At 40.0% G+C, this 15,787-nt stretch overlaps 1 pseudogene; it reads left to right on the top strand.

Annotated features, from left to right (window-relative positions):
- The first annotated feature begins 1,441 nt into the window (after nt 1–1,441).
- Nucleotides 1,442–11,543, top strand: LOC139451793 (CKLF-like MARVEL transmembrane domain-containing protein 7; annotated as a pseudogene).
- The last annotated feature ends 4,244 nt before the right edge of the window (nt 11,544–15,787 follow it).

The following is a 15,787-nucleotide window of genomic DNA, read 5'->3' as shown; positions in this document are numbered from 1 at the left end:
CAGTTATATTGTGCCTAGCATGTTCAGAATGAGTAGCCTTGCTGTCACCATAAACATTTTTGAACAATTCATCCAATTTTGAAATGTATACAGCAAATATAATTCAGTTTTGTGTCATCTTAATGTATAGTTTAATCCTAGAATCTTTCGGGGATACTATAATGAAGTTATTTTGAGCTAGCATGAATATAATAAAGTACTAAGCAAGTCTTTGCTCATACTATTTCCTCATTAAATGTTCTTCATGTATACTTTAAATCATGAAATTAATGCGAGTAAACCTCTGGCCTAAACTGCGTCATAAATCTAATGCAAGCAGTCATGCCTTTGAACTGTAAAACCAATCAGCAAACGAAAACACCAAGACTGTAGACTTATATAATGACTCAGACTTCCGTGAAGTAGTATTGGCTGATAGAAGTTCGACTGAAAACTATCTTTTGCTATCTTCACAAACTTAACGTCAACTGTTGGTCCAACTTCTGTGACATCAAAAGCAGGAAAGTTTATCCCTTGTACCTTTCAGGAAATAAATCACGAAAGAGGATCAAACACTGAATGGTAATGTGCTTGCCAATGTGACAATTTTACTTGTCATTTAGGTGAGTCTTCCTTAAAGGGGAAAAAGTAATTTGATGTACGTCAGTGTTTCCTGAACTGGTTGAACATATTATATTACTCTTATCGTTATACCAGATTATTACAAATAAAAGTTTTATAATTATTTCATATTAAACATAGAGCGGTTATGAAGTTTGTGGATATTATTTCTAACATTGTCATTGATAATGAAATACTTCCTTCTTGAGGATATTACAACATGCACACATTTAACTTTTAACACGTTTGTATCATTAAATTTGCATTATTATGAAATTGTTACAGAGACTTGATAAAGTGACAATAAAATATATAGTTCCCATGCTTATAAGTAGCATGCAGCATAGGCCATAGTGTTACCAATGTTGCCAACATGATTGGGTAACCAACCCAAAACGGTGCCGTATAACGTATTTACCAGTAGCAAGCTCATTGAATAACATTGATATTTGTAACATAATATTCAACAGTCATCAATGACCTAATAATCTTAAGTCGTTTTGAATCACTGATATTACTGAACATATTTTGTTTTACACAATCTTCAAATCTCTGACTGAACATAGACATGTCTATGTATAGCCCTGTGAAGATCAATGAAGCGTAATTAAGCTACAGCCGGTAAACTGTAATTGGGACCCGGCCGTGTCAATGGTAACATATTCGCTTCATCTTCCAACCCACGTCACACACATGTAGTGGTATACGCGCATAAGTCAGGCTATCCCACTATCAAGCCGATATCTATCATGGACGCCATGAACTGGTTTTGAAAAGGGAGAAATTTAAAAACCTCGAACAGAGCTGTTATCATAACAAAAGAGCATTTAAATCTTTTACAATGGATACGGTGTTGTACAATATGCGTTAAACGTAAGTATATATCGTGAAAAATCTCTGTACTTCCAGTAAAAGCCGAATGATGACTCGTAGTATCCCAGTTTGGCATGTGGACGTCAGATATTTGATGTATTTTACTTAACACTGTCATTTTCAGATCTTGAAGTTCTCGAACACATACCATCTGTTTTAAAGTTAATTTATGATCCATTTAACAACTATATTATAACTTGATTATGAAAAAGATAATTGACTTGAGATATCAGAACTCTTATGCCTTCTGGTAGTCAATACAAAGCTCTGAATCTATAAGCTTTTTAATGAAGAGTAGTTTGAAAAGTGAGTTGTCATCCAGTCCACTAGTCAGTATGTCAAGTGAGGAGGCATTTTTTGCTTTTGTGTTATTGCAGAAATTGAAACTCCTATGCCAGAAAGACTGGTCACCACATTGGTGATATACAGAAGGCATGTTGAGACAATTTGAACTCAAATCACTCACACCGGGTGATGGGAACTTACGAAATAAGGGTGTTATCTTACTCTGATGTCCTCCTTAACCAAGGTATCGTTCGTCCGTCCAAATACTGGTGCTATCCAATGGCAACTATTGAACGTTCAAATACTAGTGCTCTCCCACGGCATTATTGGACGTTGAAATACAAGTGCTATCCTACGGCAACTATTGGACGTTCAAATACAAGTGCTGTCCCACGGCAACTATTGGACGTTCAAATACAAGTGCTATCCCACGGAAACTATTGGACTTTCAAATACAGTAAACTACGGTTATAACGAACACGCTTATAACGATCTGACGGATATAATGAACTGACTTTTTGGTCCCGACTAGTTGCTGTAGTTATGCTGCATATATGCTTTTAACGAACTACGGTTATAACGAACTGAAATTAGTAGTCCCTTTGAGTTAGTTATAACCGTAGTTTACTGTACAAGTGCTATCCCACGGAAACTATTGGACGTTCAAATACTGGCGCTATACCACGGCAACTATTGGACGTACAAATACAAGTGCTATCCCATGGCAACTATTGGACGTTCAAATACTGGTGCTCCCCAATGGCATCTATTAGACGTTCAAACACAATTGCTATCCTACGGCAACTACTGGACGTTTAAATACTAGTGCTTTCCCACGGCAACTATTGGACGTTGAAGTACAAGTGCTATCCCAAGGCAACTATTGGACGTTCAAATACAAGTGCTATCCTACGGCAACTATTGGACGTTCAAATACTAGTGCTCCCACGGAAACTATTGGACGTTCAATTACTTGTGCTATCCCACGGCATTATTGGACGTTCAAATACTAGAGCTGTCCTACGGCAACTATTGGACGTTCAAATAGTAATTGTCTGTTTGTTTGTTGTTTAACGTCGCACTCAGCAGTATTCCAGCTACATGACAGCGGTCTGTTAATAATCGTGTCTGGACCAGACAATCCAGTGATTGACATCACGAGCATCGATCCACGCAATTGGCAAGTTAGCGAGCCTGACCACCCGATCCCGTTAGTCGCCTCTTTCGACAAGCACAGTCGCCTTTTACGGCAATCATGGGTTCACGAAGACCTATTCTAACCCGGATCTCCACGGGTCTCAAATAGTAGTACTATCCCGCTGCAACTATTGGAGGTCCAAATACTTGTTGTATCTCACTGCAACTATTGGACGTTCAAATAGAAGTGCTATCCTACGGCAACTATTGAACGTTCAAATAGTAGTACTACCCAACGGCAAATAGTGTATGTCCAAATGCTAGTGCTACCCCACGGCAACTATTGGCCGTTCAAATACTAGTGCCCTCCCACGGCAACTATTGGACGTTCAAATACCAGTGCTATCTCACGGCAACAATAGGATGTTCAAAAACTGGTGCTCTCCCACGGCAACTATTGGACGTTCAAATACAGGTGCTATCCGACGGCATTATTGTACTTCAAATACTAGTACTACCCAACGGAAACTATTGGATGTCTAAATGCTAGTACTAACCCACGGCAACTATTGGATGATCAAATGCTAGTACTAACCCACGGCAACTATTGGATGTCCAAATGCTAGTACTAACCCACGGCAACTATTGGATGTCCAAATGCTAGTACTAACCCACGGTAGCTATTGGATGTCCAAATGCTAGTACTAACCCACGGCAACTATTGGATGTCCAAATGCTAGTACTAACCCACGGCAACTATTGGATGTCCAAATGCTAGTACTAACCCACGGCAACTATTGGATGTCTAAATGCTAGTACTAACCCACGGCAACTATTGGATGACCAAATGCTAGTACTAACCCACGGTAACTATTGGATGTCCAAATGCTAGTACTAACCCACGGCAACTATTGGATGTCCAAATGCTAGTACTAACCCACGGCAACTATTGGATGTCCAAATGCTAGTACTTACCCACGGCACCTATTGGATGTCCAAATGCTAGTACTAACCCACGGCAACTATTGGATGTCCAAATGCTAGTACTAACCCACGGCAACTATTGGATGTCTAAATGCTAGTACTAACCCACGGCAACTATTGGATGTCCAAATGCTAGTACTAACCCACGGCAACTATTGGATGTCCAAATGCTAGTACTAACCCACGGCAACTATTGGATGTCCAAATGCTAGTACTAACCCACGGCAACTATTGGATGTCCAAATGCTAGTACTAACCCACGGCAACTATTGGATGTCCAAATGCTAGTATAACCCACGGCAACTATTGGATGTCCAAATGCTAGTACTAACCCACGGCAACTATTGGATGTCCAAATGCTAGTACTAACCCACGGCAACTATTGGACGTCCAGTCAATCATACTGTTCCACGGCAACTATTGGGCGGCCTATTATTAGTACTATCCCTGAGTTTGAATTTATTAATTTGTTACGAACACCTGGTGTCATTACTGATTTTCAGTGTTCCATTCGTATAATGTTTACCCCTGTTTTGTCTTTTACGCCCAGTCGAGCCTGTCGGATAATAGAGACTTGTTTTTCTCGGGCGTTGATCTTTTATATTTGTAAAGGTCTTAGTTAAATTCAGTTAACTGTGTGACGGCAACGACTTGCCTACTTCGTAGTAACGATGCTTTGTGGTGTAGCAGTGGTGTAACAAATTGGCTGCATAGTTCAGACATTATAAGTGGCAACTAACACATGAGTGGAAATGTGTCCAGTTTGCAGTAATCATCGCCCGTTACCAGAGAGCCCGGGTTGTCGGAGACAATGTAGTCTCGATAACTCCAGCTACGTATGTGCATGTATCAAGCAGCACAACGTATTGCATTAACATCAAGAGGCGGTTGGGAAATGTTAACACCCTCGATCGCTCACTTGATATTTTAACATAAAGAATATACACGCCGTGCCTTGCTATCAACTTCAGTGTTTGTGACCTATAAACTCAATACAAATATTATTAGCACCTGATTGAAATCTGGTGGAGATAAAAGTTATTATTTCCCTATCCATTCTATCTATTGCAAAAGAAGATGTCCTTGACAAAAGTAAAATAAACCCTATTTTACAATGTTTAATTAAGTTGGCGTTTTTTGTCGCTTGGAAAGCACAACCAACACAAACGCCATTAAAGTGTACACACAGAAATAACTTTGTTTCTTATATGAAACAAAACGCAATTTTAGAATGACTTAATATCAATGTTTGAAAATATACACTCATTTTTCTCACATTGAAAATGGGAGGCTCAAAATAGTTGTGTGAAAATGTTTTACCAATATGAGGCCTTCGTTTTCCGAGCTAAACCTCATCGAATCATCGCTCCATCACATCGCCGCATGGCTCCATTTCTCCATCGCATCGAGTATTGACGTTACACCTCCATCACATCGTTTTATGACGTCAACCCTCCATCACATCGAGTCATGACGTCACCCCTCCATCACATCGAGTCATGACGTCACCCCTCCATCACATCGTTTCATGACGTCAACCCTCCATGACATCGAGTCATGACGTCACCCCTCCATCACATCCTACCCCGTACATCCATTTCGTTGCATCGCCAGCCGGTTCATAAAAAGCACTCCATCGTTTCATCAAATTGTTTCACAGCATCCCTGCATCGTTCATAAAATAACATTTGACGATGGCCTTTCTCTGCTATCGTATATATGCATGTTACTTTCTGTTTTCTCGTAAAAAGGTATATTCTAAATATAACTGAAACATTTTTAATCATCCCAAATACAATTGCACATAACAAACATTAGAAAAATATATATTTCATTCATACAAAGCAAAATATATTCCAGCATTTGGTTGTATGACATTGTGAAACTGCAAAGCAACAAGTTTTTGTTTTACCAACATATCATAAACACGCCGCAATATCTGCATGTGCGGAATATGATGTACCCTTAACCTGACTGAGTTGGTTGCATTTAACGTCACTGTGAACTGTATTTTCATGTACCAGATGTGCACAGGCAAACTCACACTCTCATATTTCTTGATCCGCTTGATCAAGGCTATCTATTGCTACAGGTGTGCCGCGTGCACCATATGGACCTTGCTTTAACATGCAGAAATATGAAAACGAACACGTTTGTAATATAGTCGGAATCATTTATAGAAATCTGCTTCTAGCAGAGATTTCTTCTGGTTATTGACAGATTTTTGTCTCTTTTATAGCACGTTGTTATGTCGTATTTAGCGTGTATTTATCTTTGCAAACATAAATGATGTAATAGCATTCCACATTCTCCAACATCAAATTAAAAGAGACAAAACCCTTTCCATATTCATAAGAAATCTCGATTGTACAATTCCGACCATATCATGAGTATGTGTTTATGAATCAATATCCAATTGTGAGGATACCAGGTGTTCGCAAAAAGGTGAACGTGTCTTGCCCCACCGGTGGCACCCGTCAAAAATACACGCAAAGGCAAGTCAGTTGATCACCTGAACCAACACGGAACAAGTTCAAATAAAAAAAAGGACATCATTTTTGCCACTGATCCGTCAGATTAGATAATGTCCTCCACAAAAGGTTTTTTATAGCTTTACTAAGGCCTTGCATGTTGTAACTTGATCACGTGTCTGAGCAAGAGCTGTATGACGCTGTTTGAAATCTTCGCAGAAAGAGCTTGCTCGATTGTACCTCCAAAGTTGTGAAATGTAAACACCAAAGGCTGGAGCTGCTGAAACATTGCTCGAGATGAAGGGAAAGTTGACGTCACCCATCTTGTCACAGTCTCGTGGAAAGCCACGATTATATACTGGTGTCTATACCGTGCCATAACTATATGTTCAACGTAGACAAAGATCTCTCTGAAATATGATATAAAATTATATTATTCATTATTTATGAAAACTACAAATTCTAAGTAGCATTAGTGTTATTGACTTTTTGTCAAAAGTAATTCATTGCTTAATACTTTGGGTGTGTGCAAACACCAGATGTGCACTGGTAAGTTTCTAGATCTGCTTAATCCAAGTTTTCGATCTGATGTTGAGCGCTTGTTCCAGATGCTTATATCCAAGCTGGACGAGTGTGATTTTATAGTTACATTTTGTTACATAGTGCATTTTGTTTCCTTATTTTTGTTTAGCTGACCAGCGAATTTGTTTTGACTTCATACAGACATGTTCCGATTGTATCTGTTGTTTTATTGATTATTGTTGTTTTTATTGTTTTATTGTTGCTCGAACAATTGTCGTTTTCTGTAGAATACCGTAAACTACGGTTATAACGAACTCAAAGGGACCACTTATATCGAAGTTCGTTATAATCATATTTACAGCATATATACAGCAATATACAGCGGGACCATAAAAACCCAGTTCGTTATATCCGTCAGTTCGTTATAAGCGTGTTCATTATAAACGTAGATTACTGTTTAAGGCATCCCATAATTACTACCGGTCCATAGACATCATTACTATTGCATCTTTCTGTGACTTTCTTCAAATTCTCGATTCACAAACGTACGTAAAACCTCTATATTGCAGATCTATCTCAGCTAACGACCAGGAAACGAGACCAAATATCGACATCCCAGGAAGAGAGATGTATCACTTGAAGTGGGGCATATACATAGATGTCACTTACTGCAAGAGTATACATGGCATCCTTAATGCTGCTTTAACGGTAAAACATTATGACGATACGTCTACTTGTAATTGTGTATCATCTAAAACTCATCATCTACCCGAAAGTCCTATCAGCTACCCCAAAGAGTCATTTACCTACTCCAAAGTCCCACCCCCTACTCCAAGGCCCCACTCCTTACGCCAACGCCATGCCACACCCCAAAATCCCAAATACCTACCCCCTACTCATAGGTCCCAAAGCCAAACCAAAAGTTCCAATCCTCTACTGCCAGGACCAAAACCCGTAATCAAAGGTCCACCCCCTAATCCAAGGTCGCAACCTTACTCCAGATGCCAACCCTTCAAACCTATATTCTCTACTCCAATGCTCCACACCCTTATCCAAACCTCTATTCCCTACTCCAATGTCCCACACCCCTTATCCAAACCTCTATTCTCTACTCCAATGTCCCACACCCTTATCCAAGCCTCTATTCCCTACTCCAAGGCCCCACGCCCTTATCCAAGCCTCTATTCCCTACTCCAATGTCCCACACCCCTTATCCAAACCTCTATTCCCTACTCCAATGCCCCACACCCTTATCCAAACCTCTATTCCCTACTCCAATGCCCCACCCCTTATCCAAGCCTCTATTCCCTACTCCAATGTCCCACACCCTTATCCAAGCCTCTATTCCCTACTCCAATGCCCCACCCCTTATCCAAGCCTCTATTCCCTACTCCAATGCCCCACACCCCTTATCCAAGCCTCTATTCCCTACTCCAATGCCCCACACCCTTATCCAAGCCTCTATTCTCTACTCCAATTCCCCACACCCCTTATCCAAGCCTCTATTCCCTACTCCAATGTCCCACATCCTTATCCAAGCCTCTATTCCCTACTCCAATGCCCCACACCCTTATCCAAGCCTCTATTCCCTACTCCAATGCCCCACCCCTTATCCAAGCCTCTATTCCCTACTCCAATGTCCCACACCCCTTATCCAAGCCTCGATTCCCTACTCCAATGTCCCACCCCTTATCCAAGCCTCTATTCCCTACTCTAATGCCCCACCCCTTATCCACGCCTCTATTCCCTACTCCAATGCCCCACGCCCTTATCCAAGCCTCTATTCCCTACTCCAAGGCCCCACGCCCTTATCCAAGCCTCTATTCCCTACTCCAATGCCCCACACCCTAATCCAAGGTCGCAACCTTACTCCGGATCCCAACCCTTCAAGATCCATCCTCGAAGTATCCAGATCTTATGCAAATGAAGGTAACGTTACATTAGGAACGTACCATTGGTCCGTACATTTTAAGTTTCTTGTAATGTTTTTGAAAAAAATCAATACACCATCTCAAATTCCGTGTTTTTATTAGTTATTTGAGTGTAAAAAAATCTGAATCAAAACGGAGACTGAGCTTGCCTTTAACCATGCAAGTTTGTAACAAGTTATTTTGAAAGATATCATGGTGACATCTTGTACTTTACATGGTCTCATAAGTTGGGGGAAGACATCCAAACATGACCTCAAAGTCGATCAGTGAAGGGAATGCTCTCCAAGCCTGAACTGTTATATACAAAGCAAATACATCAACCACCGACCTCCTTAGCCGCATTTCATTGCTTCGAAACTTCCTTTTTGGAGTCTTGTAACGATTCTCTTCATTCCAAATATAATTCTAAAATACATGTTTGTTTGCAGGTTGTGTCGCTGGTTGGTTGGGTGTTTGCGCTCAATGGTGTTATCTCCAGAGACTGTGGGACTACCAATGGCTTCTATGAATTTGTATCCGGTTCAGTGTTCATCACCGGCCTCATCAGCTACATCTTCTACTCCATCGTAATTCACGAAAATATACGATTCAAGTTTGTTCCCTGTAAGGTGAGAGTGCGTACAATTCTACCAGCATAATGTTCCGGTTGGGTTTGAAAGTCGAATCGGCTATCCTTTTCAATTTGTCCTCCCTTTACTAACGCGCTTTGTGTGCTGATTCAGCCAGTCCTGCCTTAGACTGTATACAGCGTATAGGGTACGCGTCATGCGAGCCCCAGGTTTTACTGGAACCCCTATAGACGGATACCCAGTGCAGCCTTCACCTTTATCGGTAAAGTTCACACTGCCGTGGTGTAATCAAAATGCAACGAAACTCCGGTAATCCGGACCCTTTTAATTCGTAAAACTTACCTTCCGTACTTCCTACCCCTGGTTCGTTATACTCATCACACCGAAAACCTGGGTTCGAATCCCACATAGGTACAATGTGTGAGGCCCTAAAGCCCATTTCTGACCAAATAATAAACCACTTTGCTTAAACTGGCTTGTATACGATGTGAGGGTTAGATCTACATACTGATTAAAGCCACAAACCTTTCCATAGTTGTAATAAACAATAAACACAAGGGCTATTTAGGAAAGTAAAATTTATGAATCTAGAATCTGTAGGTTTAATAAATAAAATGTACATTTCATAAAGGCCTATTTATAAGTTGAACAGTTAGTGTACGGTAGCGTATGGTAGTATGTAATTGTGGCGTTTGATGTTGGAGAATCTGGAATATTATCGTAGCATTTGTGCTTGCAGAGATAAATACATGCATTATAAGATAGAACCTATCATAATATAAAATTAAAAAATAGGATGGCCTGAGAAAATAATCCATTATCAAAAAAAGAATCTGCTTAAAGCAGAGACAATGGGACTATTCCGACCTATCGTGAGCAATGTTTTATGAATAACAATCAATATCAAATAGTGATGACATAAGGTGTTCGCGAAAAGTGGGCGTATCTGACCCCGCCGGTGGCACCCGTCACAATCACATACATAGACAAGCCAAGAATTCGTACGAGGCATACTAAAATATGAATAATAAAGTATAATATGTATAATTTGTAATAACTGATATTCCATGATATGACAAAGACAGTACCATCAGCCAAGCGAAAAGTCCAGATATGTCAATCTATAAACAATGTCCTTTCTCAGAGACTTATTTGGGAATATTATTACCCCAAAGTCTATCATTTCCCAGTGTTTGGAATATATTTACGTGTTTCAAACTGTTAAATCATTACTATTGATACTACTATTGTGTGGTTATGTTTCCAGGACATGGTATGGTACTCTGTGTGGTCTGTCTTGTACTTCATTGCGTCAGTCATGGCGGCAGTCGACGTATGTAGCCAGCCCGAGACTGTCTCAGCCGCGGTACGTTCATATCTGAAGACACTTGCCCAAAACATGACCGAGGTCATTAGGGGTCGTGCGTCGTTTGACATTTCAACTTTCCATCTTTACAATAACTAAATTGACCTTGCAACCTTACGAAAGCCCAACTGTGCCACTTTGGTAATATATATATTAATCGAACTTTCTCGTCATTTCAATTATTTGTTTATTTTCTCGAAATTTCAAGCTTTTTCTCGTTATTTCAAGTTTGTTTCAAAAACTCGATATTTCGAGAATCTACTTAGAATAACGAGAAAAAATTTCGAAGTAATGAGAAAAGGTCATAGGAGCAACGCAAAATCTATCGAAATAACGAGAAAATAATCGAAGCAACAAGACAAAATTCGAAATTTCGAGCTTTGGAGATAAATTTGAAGTAACGAGAAAATATTCGAAGTAACGAGAAAGAACACGAAATTTCGAGAAAACAATTGAAATAACGAGAAATTTCGATTAAATTTTTAAAATTAATTCTAGCAAAAAATGGCGACAGTAGTCTTTCGAACAACCTTGTTCTCGTATTCCAGGTTTACATCACGTGAGCGGTATTTCTGGATCTTTGTATCTTACAATTCTCATTGCCTATTAATCATACTATACTATTGTGGTTGCTTTTCAGGTATTTGGGTTCCCAGCACATGCCCTATGCATTGCAAAGGTGGTATGTTCTTACAAGGCTTGGCGCTATGAGCATTGGTGTCCACATCCGGGAGACAGAGCTGATAGTTATTCCCAGCAAACACATATCAAGGAGGTGATAGTGTTGCAGAGCATCAACCTCTAGCTGCAGAATCAGTAATATTATGATGTTCTCATGATCGGAGAACACAATCCAAACAGCCCCTTCACTATACCGTTTAGAGTCGGTCGAAAACATCTTCCCGAGGCAAGGGACTATATGTAAACTGGACTTTTATAGTCAGTTAACGCCCTTGCCTCGGGAAGAGGGTCGAAAATAGTGGTGAAGGAAGAGAATTGGGGAAGAGACATATGAACTGCCTGTGAACGAATTGAAGATCCCGGAAATGAGTGCTTATTTAAGGATACGGCGGCAGGATCCGTGTTTTCCCGTTTATAACAAAGTTATCCTGAAAGTTTTCAATTCAAGTGTTGTGTATTCCGACGATAATGGCTCGAGCAATGAGGGGTATTATACTGTCCATGATATTCTTCAAGGTCGACTTTGACAGTGTCTGTGCAGGCCGGGTCAAATACAGGGACTGTCAGAGGGCGTTACTGGGTCTTGTCTATGTATCAGAGTTGGGTAGAGCAGAACAGAGTTACCATTTGTTCAGGCCCGTGAAGATCCGGGGTAGAACACGTCTTAGCAACCCAGGCTTGCCGTAAGAGGTGACGACCCGTGAAGATCCAGGGTATAATAGGTCCTCAGCAACCCATGCTGGCCATAAATGACGACTATGCTTGTCATAAGATGCGACTGACGGGATCGGGTGGTCACGGCTCGCTGACCTGCTTTATACATGTCATCGTATGCATATGGCGTAGATTAATGTTCATGATGTCAATCACTGGATTGTCTGGTCCAGTATTTTCAGATCGCCGTCATATAGCTGGAATATTGCTGATCGCTGCGCTAAACAACAAACAAACAAACAACAGGTTGTGGCTAATTGATCATCAAGAAATATCGTATTGTAGTCCAGTATTAATGTTTCACCATCTTTGTTAACAAACGGAAATGAAAGTTCTTCTATCGCTAACTTCTCGATTGGATCATGCTATGGCTGTATTCAATACAATATGATTTAAAACTTTATATGTTTATTGTGTTATGTCCACAATTTAACAGCATGAACTATCTTGATTCAAGTATTCTCTTGGGGTGTGATTTGCCTTAAATCAATTCCTGAATATATAATGAAATTGTATGCCTGTTTCCTACAAACACCCCTCTGTGTACGTACATGTAAACATCACCAGCGAAATCCAATCTCCAGGGTATTTCTGCAAAGAGATCAATGTAGTCGCCGATTTTACGTTCACATCAGAGGCTTGGAGTGAGTGAGTGAGTATGGTTTTACGCCGCTTTTAGCAATATTCCAGCAATATCACGGCGGGGGACACCACACACCACAGAGGCTTGGAAGGAGAAAACAAATATACAACATTTACGAATGATTTGTTTTCGTTTGATTCAAGATGTTTGTGTGAAATTGAGATTTGAAACTAACAGTAATCTAAACAAGAACTAGCAACTTGCAATGACATTCCTTCTGAATGTTTCCTCGGCTACGATCGGACTGCACCAAGAACGTGAGATTATAATGTGCATAGATAAGGTTTTGAGCGATCGCAGAGAAAATTATGCCAATCGAAATGTCACACGGCCACCAAATTTGGACGAAGTAAATACTGTCGTCAGTAGGAGAGAATAATGTTGACTGTATGTCCATTGTACAGTCACTTTAAGAGCTAGCCATACCCAGGACGCTTCGCTTCAATGTAACCTTGAACTGACGCACATTGGACATCAATGCAAATACAATGCCGGGCAAAAGAAAGTGTACATCTATGTTTAATTTTGGTCAAAACAGAAAGAAACAAGAATTGAATATTCGATCTTGATGTATTTGAAACGGGTATCATAGTTGTGTTTTGAGCCTTAAGTGTTTTGCCTGGCAGTGTTATATCATTTCATGAAGACCGGACTCGTGCTATTAGTGGAAAATGTGTAGTCCTGTTGTTCTTGGTTAGTGAGTATGGTTTTATGCCGTTTTTAACAATATTCCAGCAATATCACGGCGGGGGACACCAGAAATGGGCTTCACACATTGTACCCATGTCGGGAATCGAACCCGGGTCTTCGGCGTGACGAGCGAACGCTTTAACCACTAGGCTACCATACCGCCCCTTGTGTTCTTGGTTAACTGAATTATTAGTGGTAAAGGTATTCTGCCACTGTGGGCATTCCTGCACATTTAGCTGAAATATCAAACCTCACTCACATAGTATTTCCTTGCCACTTCCTTCTGTTTCCCCTTGAACAGTGACGTGGAGCAGAAAGCTTGTGGATCCGTCTCCAAGTTCTCAGATTCCAGTTCTGTTGCGCAATACACCATGCTAAACGAGCAATTTTGTGGTGATCTCTCAACAAGGAGGGCTTTAAGACTCGTCTAGCCCTCATTCCTGCTGCTTTCACTCGGTTCCTGACGGCTGTGGTGCTGAAACGACGATTGGTCAGACGAGTACTTGTTAAAAAGGGTTCTCGGCGTATGAGACGAAGAAGGTCCCTGTCTTCGCGATGTGTCTTCAGAGGAGGTCTTCCGGATCTGGGACGGTCCGGTACATCACCGGTCTGAGCATGTTTCTGGACTAAACGGCTTACGACAGTGCAATGATACCCCAAATTCCGACCAATGGCATTACAAGACATTCCTGCGTTATGCATGACGATTATTTGTCATCTTGTGGCGTTTGATAATTGCCTTCGAGCCATGGTCACACAATGTCATGGAATAACTGTTTAAAACCGAGCTTAAGAAAGCAATTTTAAGGTTTAGATATACTGCTTTTAGATATACTCGAGGGTAGCATGCTGCACGGGCATACCATGCATAGCACGTGAGCTCTCGTCACGCATGACTGATTACATCATCTCGAGAAAACATAATTCTTCCCGTAATTATATCTTTCATGACTGTTACAAATATTGGGAAGAAACAATAATTAAATATATTAGGGTGTGCTTAACCTTTTTCATTGTGGATATTTTGCAAAGGGCTAAATGTTTCAATTTGTCTTCCCCTCAGTGAGCCAATCCAACCTTAAACTGACAGCGCATTTAGTATGCGCTGTTACTGTAACACTTATAGAAGTTAACCAGTGCAGACTTCTCCTTTATCGGCACCATTCACGTTGGTATATGGACAGTAGTTTCTAATAAACATTGATGTATTTGTTGAATATATGTTCCACGACGCAGTGATACGTTTGGGGTGACCACGTCTGCTTAAACTGGGATTACCTGATCTTTCCAATTTCAGGTCGCACTGTAGACGTTTCGCTTCAGGTATTAAAACGTTATCTTGATGTTGGACGTCCACACTGTTGAACACGAAATCTAGATATATTATAAACGTAAACGAATCCATGTGTATTTCGTATTGTGGCTGGTTATTTTATGCACGCATTTCGATGTAAGGGATCCTAAAAATGTGAAGGTATTATAATACTACACCAATGCAGCATGTCAAGTTGTGAATAAATTGTGAATTTAGAAAACAAGTATTTTGTAGGTATATAGCTGAGATACGTGAATTGTTTTAAACAATGTACAGTAAACTACGTTTGTAAAGAACTTACTTTCTTGGTCCCGACTATTTGCTGTTGTTAAGATGTATATATGCTTATAACGAACTACGGTTATAACGAACTAAAATTAGTAGTCCCTTTGAGTTCGTTTACTGTATTGTCAAAGAAACAGGTAATTATGGCATTCACCACATATTTTTTCCAGTCACAGAAGATCATCTGTATTATTAATACAAACAATATTTTACATTGTTTCATCATATCAATGAAAAAAAGGACACCAAGCTGATTTACATTCTCTGTTATGTTGATGGCAATAACATACTAGTAGTTATGTACCTCAACAAATTATTTACATTTCGATGAATTACATTGACTCTACATGTAGTTTGTTTTGGCAATGATCAGATGTTTACATTGTGGATACAGGATACACGCACTTCTTATCCGAAAACCTGATATAATAAGTATTTGAAAGTGACAAAAGGAGATGGACAAGATACAGACGGAATCGTACAATCGACTCTGCATTTAGCATTGATTTCTTGTGGCTTTGGAAAGGGTTTCGTAGCTTTGATTTAATGAAATATCGTTAGTAATATTGCCTATGCATCATGTTCAAAATTCAGTGTGATATCTTATTTGTTGGTTAAAATATCTGTCATTTACTTCTATTTAAAGAGCATGACTCTGAGTAACAAAATGTTTTAGAAACACCTAACACATCTTACGACTCAGAACACTACACATCCGAGA

The sequence above is a fragment of the Haliotis cracherodii genome, unplaced genomic scaffold (genome assembly GCF_022045235.1).
Source record: "Haliotis cracherodii isolate W230 unplaced genomic scaffold, xgHalCrac1.p SCAF_10, whole genome shotgun sequence".
Classification (NCBI taxonomy): domain Eukaryota; kingdom Metazoa; phylum Mollusca; class Gastropoda; order Lepetellida; family Haliotidae; genus Haliotis; species Haliotis cracherodii.
Note: the sequence above shows the minus strand (reverse complement) of the source record. Positions and strands in the feature narration are given on the sequence as shown.